At 43.6% G+C, this 11,193-nt stretch overlaps 1 pseudogene; it reads right to left on the bottom strand.

The window, feature by feature from the left end:
* Positions 1-9,727: 9,727 nt before the first annotated feature.
* On the bottom strand, positions 9,728-10,781 carry LOC139451052 (uncharacterized; annotated as a pseudogene).
* Positions 10,782-11,193: the final 412 nt, after the last annotated feature.

The following is an 11,193-nucleotide window of genomic DNA, read 5'->3' as shown; positions in this document are numbered from 1 at the left end:
GGTATTTCCCACTTCTTCTGGGAAGCCATATTGTGTGGCTGTGACTATCACATTCTTTCAGTGGGAGCAGCGGTTACGAGTACGTTCGCAGGCATTAGGGTGAGATTATATTAATAACTTTGCTGATGATTACAATATATTTCATGAACATTTTCATGTATCCATTTTATTAGTCATTTGGATATGCTTTCTTCCTTAAAGTGGGCACTATTTGTAACACGCATTAAGGCGGATCCTCCACCTCAACACATTCATTTCACCAAATCAATCATGTATGTATGTATGTATGTATGTATGTATGTATGTATGTATGTATGTATGTATGTATGTATGCATTATATGTATGTATGTATGTATGTATGTATGTATGTATATGAGTGTGTGTATGTATGTATGTATGCATGTATGTATTATATGTATTATATGTATTTATGCATGCATGTATGTATGTATATATATGAGTGTGTGTATGTATGTATGTATGTATGTATGTATGTATGTATGTATGTATGTATGCATGTATGCATGTATGTATGTATATGAGTGTGTGTGTGTATGTATGTATGTGTGTATGTATGTATGTATGTATGTATGTATGTATGTATGTATGTATGTATGTATGTATGTATGTATGTATGTATGTATGTATGTATGTATGTGTGTGTGTGTGTGTGTATGTATGTATGTATGCATGTATGTATTATATGTATGTATGTATGTATGTCTGAGTGTGTGTGTGTGTGTGTATGTATGTATGTATGTATGTATATGAGTGTGTGTGTATGTGTGTGTTTGTATGTGTGTGTTTGTATGTGTATGTATGTATGTATGTATGTATGTATGTATGTATGTATGTATGTATGTATGTATGTATGTATGTATGTATGTATGTATGTATGTATGTATGTATATTTGAGTGTGTGTGTGTGTGTTCATTGTAAGAAGCTTGGATATAGTGACTTGGGTATGCTTTCTCCCTTGATATGCGCCATATTAATATCACATCTCCTTGCACTATTACCCCTCCATCGTCATTGGTCGATTTAGTTATGACGTTATTTGTGTATTTTCTGTTTACTAAGTGGTAGAAGTAGCTAGTTGGTTGTTCACCTTCTTCACATCATCGGATTCTATTGCAAATTTGTATTCCTCTGTTTTCCATCTTTGTTTTAATCCAACTGTTTTGTATTTTCTCTCTTTTGTCCCTTTAAGTGTGAAGCAAATGATTCTGTTATACCACTTACTTTCATTAAAATGTTTCTAAAAATAGAGAATTACTGATTGTTAGTTTCAATGATGCATCTTTCGTATATTATATTCATGTTTCCCTTCTTTCTTGTTTCTTCTAATACTTTAATTATTTTTATGAAGTGTTTTGTTTCAAGTAACCTTTGCCCTTATATTGGCTGTTGCCATGTTAATGTGACGACAGAGTAGTGTGATTTATAACTGGTTAAATTAATATATCATGAGAAACGAAGAAAACATCAAGCTTGTTTGTTGTCTTGGGTTGTCTTCCACGAGGTGAAATGTTTTAGCACTTTAATTTAGTTGTTGCCATACATCTATCAAGTAAACTTTTTTCTATTTTGTTCTTATACTGTTTTTCTTACGTTTGAATTATTAATGTGTTTTTTTAATTTCCATGGTCTAGTATACCCCCATACTATTACAGATTCGTTATCAAAATCATCAATGCTCTTAAATAAGGTATCATAGAACATTGGATCATCACTATTAGGTCTATAAATTATATTACAAATAGTGAGTCATATTCCTTCAATAGTGGTCTTGGGCGTTGAGGTAGCCTCGTGAATAAAGCGTTTGCTCGTCACGCAGAAGACCTGTGTTCAATTCCCTGTATGGGTACAATGTGTGAAGCCCATTTCTGGTAAATGTATTGAAAACCGTCAAGCCTGAAGTATATACATGTATTGTAATACATGTTGAATGTACATAGATACATTCTGAAAGGAATGTACGGAGTATGGAGGACGGAGTATTAATTCCCAAGTAGAGTGTCACAAACTTAGTCATATTGTCTGTGGAACATGTACTTTGTTTTGTTGTAAATGTGTGACCGTGACATATTGTATGATTCCGTCTGTACCATAAGCATGTGTTTATGAATCACTATCAAATGGTGATGTGTTCATGAAAAGGTGAGCGTATCTTGTCCCATCGATGGCACCGTCACAAACACAAGCAAAGACAAGTGAATTGTTTACCTAAAAGCATGAACATATTGAACAAGTGAAAATAGGGAATTGCATCGGACATCATTTTTGACACTGATGCGTCAAATTTGGTAATGTCCTCTGTTTGTTTACCATAAACGTTTTGGAAAGTTTTAATAAGGCCTTGACGTTTGTAGCCTTGAACCAACAGCCTTTAAGCAAGAGTCGTATGACGCTCTTTGAAATCTTGGTAGAAACAGCATGTCCGCTTGTACCTAAAACAATGTGAAATGTAGACACCAAAAGCTGGAGCTGTTGGAATATTTCTCCACATAAAGGGAAAGTTGTCTATGGAAGGTTGATGTCATCCATCTTGCCATTCTTACCCGCCCTGAAAGAGGGGAAGCATGCGGTTACTTTGTTACTAAATGGGCTACCAGTATTGAACGATGTCAGAATGATCATCAATATACCGGCAGCTTAAGTTAAACATCTTGGCCCAATTCCCTTTGGCATTTCACATATTGTTTTTTTTTAGTACACTTCAGATGGATTGCTTTCATTTTTGAACCTGTGAACCTGGTGTACAAACTTGAAAAGACAAATATTTTGACTTAATTTAACTTGGTTCTTTTCTGAGACTGCAAATCAAATAGGCAAGCAATTCTTTTGGTTTTGAGAATACATGGTATTACATGGTTTCGAAAAAAGGGTAAGCATGTCCTGCCCTATGCGTAGCACACGCCTCTCCAATAATTTGCATAAAAAAGCATAATTTTTGCGAATCCTCTACCTCTATTACATCTTTGCCATATTTTGGCTTCAGTCACACTAACTTAATTTTCAGATTTTCAACAGCCGTCCTCTTCACTGTCAATTACACATAATTAGTTGTTCCCAATATAGCACTACAGCAACCCAAGCTATGACGTGTGTAATGGCTGGAAACCTCACTTCTTTCCCCTGTGTGCTCGAGTCAACACCTATTATTATAGTTGTAACGATCAAAATTAATAGCTGCTTATTGTTGTTTCTCACGTGGATGTTTGTGAGGTCGCCATGGAGTCTCCCTCTCCTCTTACTTGCAAGAAGTGTGGCCATTTTATGATCATGAGAGATCCTCATAATAACTGTTGGAAGTGCAGAGATGCACGGGAGAGGCAAGATGCGATCAGTGCTCTTCTCTATCAAAGAAGGCCTTCACCAAGCTAGTTGAAGCCTTAATTAAATCTAGAAGACGAGAAGCAGCTAAGAAGAAAGTTGACGTCATTGCGGCTACTGACACTGACTTAGCCTCTGACTCTGTCCCAGCGCCTTCACCACCTACTCCGGCGAATAAATCATCTCCTGCGTTCTTATATGAAATTGATAGAACAACTCTTCATACAACAAAAGGAGATGATGGAGTCGATGTTAGAGTCACGCTTCTCTGCTATACCTAAGGACATGGAGATGCTTAAGAAGAAGCAGACCGTATTGGCTAAGAAGAGTCCTCTGGCCAAGAGGCCACATGGGGGACAGCCATCTGGTCAGGCTACAACCACAGCTCAGGTTTTACCCTCCCGTGAAACATGGGCATCTAGATCTCCGCTCGGGTCTCGTCAGAGTACCGCAAGGCCATACTCCCCAGCTAAGACACCGCACGGACTCTACTGTAGCCAAGCAGAGCGTTACGAGAGCGTCACATCAACCGCAATGACGCCATATGTCAGCAGGACAGTCTAGCGGTTTGATGGAGGATCATCATTCCTGTACTGGTTCCATTATACACGGGCAGTCATCACAAACCGCATGGATCTTACTCACAGTGGAATCCTGGATACCAGCGTATGATGAACCGCAAAGGGAACACGTTGAATGTATGGAAAATGACGAACATCCACCCCTCCAATGAATTACCCATGGTAAGGTTAATGAGTCTGATGATGCACCCCAGCGGGATTATGCTTAGGGATACAGCTGGGACAGTAGGCAAATTGGGACATGTCATAGACGAGGTCAGACAAGACACAACTGAACGATTCCAAGTATCAACTATTGACCTAGCTGTCAAGGCACATGGTTTTGTCAGTCCGAATACGGGGCGGTCGGTAGCCTAGTGGTTAAAGCGTTCGCTCGTCACGCCGAAGACCCGGGTTCGATTCCCGACATGGGTACAATGTGTGAAGCCCATTTCTGGTGTCCCCCGCCGTGATATTGCTGGAATATTGCTAAAAACGGCGTAAAACCATATTCACTCACTCACTCACTCAGTCCGACTACAAAAAAATGAAGATCCTATTCCTGGGACAGATTTGGAGGCAGAGGTGAACGCAGGTTCTGACTTCCTTGCCACCCATTCTGCCGTTATAGACACTTTCGACCTTGTTATGTCTATGGACTGCGATTTAAGCCTATCGTCTTCATCATAATGCCGACCCCAGGGCCAGTGAGGGGAGTCTTGAGTCATATGCCTAAAATTGAAAGCAGATTACACCCGACAGCTTGAAGATCCTCAACAACAAAAATATTGGTACCTCCTCTAAAGTTCCAGATGAAATACATTATGCAGATGCGGTCGGCTGATCAGCCTCGACTGACAAGACGCCTATCTTCACGTCCCGATACCCCCATCAACATGGTAGTACCTGCGCTTCACAATCAATGGTCGACGTTACGAGTTCCAGGTCTTACCATTCTGGATATCAATAGCCCCTTGGCTGTTTACCAGGATTACAGTGCCAGTCATCAGCAAGTACGAAGCCATGGCAGAACAAGAAGAAGCTCAGTTACACCAGAACATTTCTGGTCCAGCTTCCTAGTCAATCCCTCCAAGTCCGAGACCACTCTGGTTCAAGACATTGTATACATCGGAGCGCGTTTCCAACAACACAAGGGATATCTATGTCCACCATAGGATCGATTCGTCAAGACTATTACAGTGTTTCAATCCCTATCAACTCAACCTGCCAGGTCTCTAAGGTGGTGGATGTCTCTTCTAGGCAATCTAACGTATCTACAGGATATGACCTTCAGAGCAAGGTTGATGTTACGTCCTCCACAGACATCCCTAGGGTTCAAGACTCAGTTACCTCCTAACTTATTACGGGGCCTGCATTAGTGGACACACAGAGAGCATGAGACGACTTCTCCAACACCCGAACACCATCTTTTCACAGACTCCTCAGATTCGGGACGGGGAGCCCATAATTGACGATCTTATGGTACAAAGGTCTTGGAACACCAGAGAGAGGATCCTACAACTGCAGGGAAATGAAGCCCATTTATTACGCCATCCTGACATTTAAGATACTTCTCTCCCAGTCGTCCATCCTCATAGCCACGAACAGTACCACAGTAGTGGCATACATTCAGAAACAAGAAGGAACCAGATCAAGTTCTCTGATGATGGAGACTACATGATTGTTTGCCTTGGCAAATTCCTTCAGGTTAGAAGCGAGACATATTCTCGGTAAGCTGAACATCCTTGCTGATCTGACAGCCTTCCCGCCACGGGAGAATAGTACCAACAGAATGGACCCCACATCCCCAGATCTTTGCTTGGGTAACCACGTTATGGGACGCACCTAGATCTCTTTGCCACCTGCCAAAACCATTAACCGTCTGTCCAGTTCGCGATCCAAAGGCTCACCAGATCAATGTGCTGTCGATGGATTGGACGGGTCTATTTGCATACGTATTCCCGCATTGGTCTCTCCTAGACAAGGTCATCCACAATGTGGAGGAGACGGATTGCATGATAATCTTCATAGCACCAGTCTGGGACAGCAGAGCGTGGTTCACCAGATTATTGTATCCATTAATGGAAGAGCCTCTCCAGTTACCTCTCTGTTGAGATCTGTTTCAACAGCCCAGGTCAAACATTTTCAAGGACAACCTGCCCAGCAAACATCTAACCACCTGGAAGTTATCATGGAAAATATGCAAGTAGTTGGGTGCAGGACTCTGGTACCGCTCCTGGCTTCTGATTGGTCGGTTGGGTCACGTGACCTCTGATGATGTCACTTCCGGCATTATGGGTCATGCGTGCGCATCCAAGATGGCGGCACATCCGTTTCCGGTGGCGTGCGCATCCAAGATGGCGGCAAATCCGTTTCCGGTGGCGTGCACACCTCCAAGATTGCTCGTACAAGGTGAAAAGATCAAACGTTGAAAGAAGCGCGTATAAAATCTTGGATGTATACTAGCCACATAAAGAAACTGTGCACAGAGAAAATATAGATATAAGGGCACACCGTCCATATATGAAATATAGGTTTGAACACAGCCATTATTGGAGACATTCAAACGCTCATGCACGTGCCATGCGATATGACGTCATTGATGGGGGCCTATGGACGTGCAGTGTGTAACTGCACGTGCATCCTGTGCAGCTGTACACAGCATGTGCAACTCAAAATTCGCTGTCACTTGGAAAGCATGATCTGTGGTCATTCAAAAATTCAAAACTTCTCAGGCGCAGACACAAGCATATCACAAGCAAATCATGCCAAGATTGACAGCTGCACAGCGTCATGAAGCCATTGGAATGATCCGAGCGGGAATGAGGCAACAACAGGTAGCAACACATTTCCAATGCCATCGTAACACGATATCGGCATTGGTGAGGCGTTATCAGAACACAAATGACGTTGCCGACCACCCACGTTCAGGACGTCCCCAATAAACGACGCCAAGACACGACAGATGGATCTCCGACACAGGTTCCAAACGCCAGTAACGACGTCCCAGACAATTCCTGGACTGCGCCGTATCCATCCCAACATTGTCAGGAATCATTTACGTCAGTACGGGATTCGACCATGACGCTCTGGCATACGTCCCATCCTGACACACCGTCATCGAGTCAGCCGTCTAAGATGGTGTCGAAATCATATTCGTCAACCTCGAATATGGTGGAGAAATGTTGTCTTTACAGATGAATCGAGGTTCACTATTTCCCACAGTGACGGGCGCCAACGTGTCTACCGGCGTTTGGGAGAATGTTATGCACGCAACTGTATTGTGGAGAGGAATCGTTTTGGAGGTGGCTCTGTGATGATTTGGGGTGGGATAACAGCACGGCACCAAACCCCTTTGATGGTTGCTCAGGGCAATCTCACCAGTGTTGGCTACAGAGATCAGATTCTGAGGCCTGTGGTCATTCCTTTCCTGCAACGTCATGGCCCGGGATTGACATTTCAACAGGACAACGCTCGTCCTCACACGGCTAGGGTCGCAATGGATTTCCTTCACCATAACAATGTCATGTTACTGCCATGGCCTGCAAATTCTCCAGATCTCTCCCCAACAGAGCATATGTGGGATGAAATGGAGCGCCGTCTGCGTCGTCTTCCACATCCTCCAGATAACGTCCGTGACTTGGCACAGGATTTGAGGAGGATATGGCAGACCATTCCCCAGCACTTCCATGCCAATTTGGTGGACTCCATGCGTCGCCGATGCACTGCTGTGATTCATGCACAGGGTGGTCATACCTGTTATTGACTTTGTGACTTTGTCTTTTGACCCCCTACTCCATTTTGATGTTCGGACATGATCGTAACAGATGTTGTTCAGGTCCCGTTGACATTTTCTTATGGTCCGATCATTCAGCTGCTACAGCATCTGCATCATTTTGTTCTTGCTGTGTTGTATTTCAATCCAAAATATATTTTCTCCGTGCACAGTTTCTTTATGTGGCTAGTATATTTAGACACTTTCTAAAAATAGAAGTGGTGGTGGCGGTGGTGGTGGAGGGAGGAGGGAGGAGGAGGAGGAGGAGGAGGAGGAGGTGGGTTATTGTTTGGGTTTGAGGGTCGTCAAAGCAAAATATGAAAGCGTTCTTTCGGAAGAGATGGGTGGCCCTGAAAAGAGCCGTTTTGGGGAAGAAGTCGATCACTTCTTCACCCACATACACGCAGTGGTGCAAAAGTACGGGTGGGCTGTTATCTTTCGTCTCACTTGCTATAGCTAGTGTGGGTTTAACGCCTCATGTACGTGTCCTTCAGGACAGTATTGCAATACAGACACTGAAATGTCCCATCCTGTACCCTTATGCCAAGGGCGTAGACTGGCAGACCCCCTTGGCACTTGTTGCATTGCCATGGAGGAGACAATGTTGGTGATGTTTCTTTCTTCTCCAAGTCAGAGAGACTCCCTTTGCACAGTGGCAAATGGTGCACCACTGAAATGATCTCCAAATCCCAGTTTTCTTCCATGTTGATTTCATAGAATGCAGTGTGTGTGAGTGGCTTCGCTCTTGTTTTATAGGAGAGGCACTGACACCCTGCTTCCTGATTGGTTCCCCAGGCAGAGCTCCCAATTGGTTTATTCTGGTGCCTGGCCTGCACCTCGGGTTTTCCAAAACGGACCGACCCCTGTGTTTCTTTTCCATAGGAAATGGATTTTACCATGGGAGAGAAAGCACAACCACGGTTCAACCAATCCGGGTTTTTTTCTGGGTGTGCATTTCGATCCTGTTTTGTTTTTCTTCATCCTACAGACAACATAACACTTATATTTGTTCAACTTTTTTTTAATCCCCCACTCACATGAACCAACACAGCAAAACAAAAGTCACAGGATTAGGGGCATCCCTGTGATTTTTGTGAACACGAGGGTGACCACGAGGGTATGAACGTCTGTACACTTTGAAAAAACAAACAAAGAAACTTTGTCACTAGGGATGAACAAGAAACTCGACTCTTCCGTGCTTCAGGACAAAACACACACAAGTATTCGCAGCGGACTTTGGCGTGCTTCAGATGTTCTTTCCAGGGTTTATCTGTGGCTTCCCATTGGCACACCGCAGTGTCACACCGCAGCAATAACAGATAACACGGTCACCTCGTCCTTGATAGAAATTACCAGCCATAGCCATGTCATAAGGATCTGGGTCATCTGTTCAGGCCACGTTTGAAAAGACCTCTGACGTTCTTGAAATGAATAATATTTGGGATGAGAAGGATGACACAAGGTGTAAGAAGAAAAAGCTCCCTACATAATGTCACTGAGGCAATAGATCGTCTTTGCTCCATGATGACTGTGACTCCACTGAAAGAAGGTCAGGGGGTTCGCCTGCTTTTATGAAAGTCTCCTCCCCATTAAACGGGAGGTCATGACCTCTACATCATCATCATCACGTGACGTCATCCTGTGTTTGGGCTGACTGACACACGGCATGACACACGGCGGTAGTGGTGATGTGTACTGAGTGACTGACACCAGGCATCTGATCTTTCAAGCATGGCCTTTCTCTTTTATCTATTTTTATATTCGTTTATTTTATTTCTTCACACTGGTGTGCACTGACATGACAGACACACAGACAGACAACGTAGACGACATCTCAACCTCTACCCTCGGTTCGACATTCTATTGGAGTTGAGATCAATCAAGACACAAAGAGTCAGTTCAATCAATCACTGTTTAATAATGAACAACAACAACAACCAGATACATTGGAAATATGAAAAGAAAATTGAGGAGGGAGTGCATTGCATGTCCCTTCAACAACAACGCGTAAACGTTTCCTCTTCCATCTTCAAGCTCTTTGAGTGAAGATGGGGTCACCATAAGATGTGGTCCTCCATCATACTGTCCCAAACAGGTCCCAAACATGTGAGAGGTCCATCAGTAAAACAAGTACAGTCTATGGTCTCCCTGAAACAGACATGACACATCACTTGACCACTGTTGCAGCTTATGTATCTTAACATGTTGTGTCGGCAGGCACTACATTCACGTTTTTGGGGAGTGCGTTGAGCTTCTCCATAAGGATCCTGATCAACGTTGTCATCATCGTTGCAAACCATGGGCAGGAGAAGACATTAAAATCTTCCGGTGATGCTGGTGACCAAGAAGCATCAAGCAGGGTGGGTGTGTCCAGATCCATGGAAGGGAGAGTTGTCAGATTGAGCGCTTCATGATCATTACTGTCACCGGTCATCATCATCACAGGCGCATTCGGTGAATAGGTTGGCTCCCGAGAAGTTTGTTCCCACCACTGTTCTAACACGGACTGTGCTGAACTGACATCGGGGGAAGGAAGGATGGGTGTCCTGTCAATCCAACAAGAAAAGAATAATATTAATAGTAATTTTCATCATCATCATCAGCATCATCATCATGGCATACACATCCCAAAGAATAGCATGTTACTTACAGCTGTTCTTGATGAGAGATCTTCAGAGACAATTTCTTCCGTGGTCGTCTTTTTGCAGGTGTTGCAGGTGTTGCAGGTTTCAAAAAGGGTGTCCCTTTCATTTCGCTGTCTGCTGCTGCTGCTGTGGAAGTGACTGGTGTTGTTGTGATGGTGGTGGTGGCTGTTGCTGCTGTGGTGGCAACTGTTGCTGTGGTTGTTGTTGATGTTGCTGCTGCTGGTTTGCTGGGTTTTTTCTTCTGGGTCCTCTTTATCGTCTTCTTCGGTGCTACTTTCTTGGGTTTAGTCAGTTTCCTCATCTTTGAACGTATCTTGGCATACACGTCGTCGGCCTTTATCTTTGCGCACAACATGTTGTACACTTCACCCCACAGTTCAGCAGTCATGTCATCGTTCCCATCTCCACTGCTTCCTTTACCACGCATGTCGCTCCGTGTCTTGGCATTCATCAGTTTCAACATGATGTCGTCTGGATTTTCTGTATGTTGTTTCTTTCCAAGTCTTCACTGTTGTGTGTCAACACTTGATGGTACCCTCTCCAAACATGTGTTTCTTCTAGATAAAACGCCAACAGCCAACACAACGTGAGGAACATCCATCAGAGGGACGATGTTGTTGCTTGGACCGTTCAGTGAAAAGTGATACCCTGCTTTTTGATTGGTCCGTTTCGGTGTCTGGTCTGAGGCTCAATTTTTCCAAACTGGACCGACCCTTGTGTTTCTTTTCCATAGGGTCAGGCTTGTAGCGTGAGGGGAAAGCACAACCTTGTTTGGTCAGATTTCGATCCAGTTTTTCTGTAGGTGTCCATGTCGATTCAGTTTCGATCCGTTGTGACACCACCCCATGGTATGACATATAACATGATCTAGTCGT

The sequence above is a fragment of the Haliotis cracherodii genome, unplaced genomic scaffold, assembly GCF_022045235.1.
Source record: "Haliotis cracherodii isolate W230 unplaced genomic scaffold, xgHalCrac1.p SCAF_8, whole genome shotgun sequence".
Taxonomy (NCBI): domain Eukaryota; kingdom Metazoa; phylum Mollusca; class Gastropoda; order Lepetellida; family Haliotidae; genus Haliotis; species Haliotis cracherodii.
The sequence above is the reverse complement of the archived record's forward strand: the minus strand, read 5'-3'. Positions and strand labels throughout refer to the sequence as shown.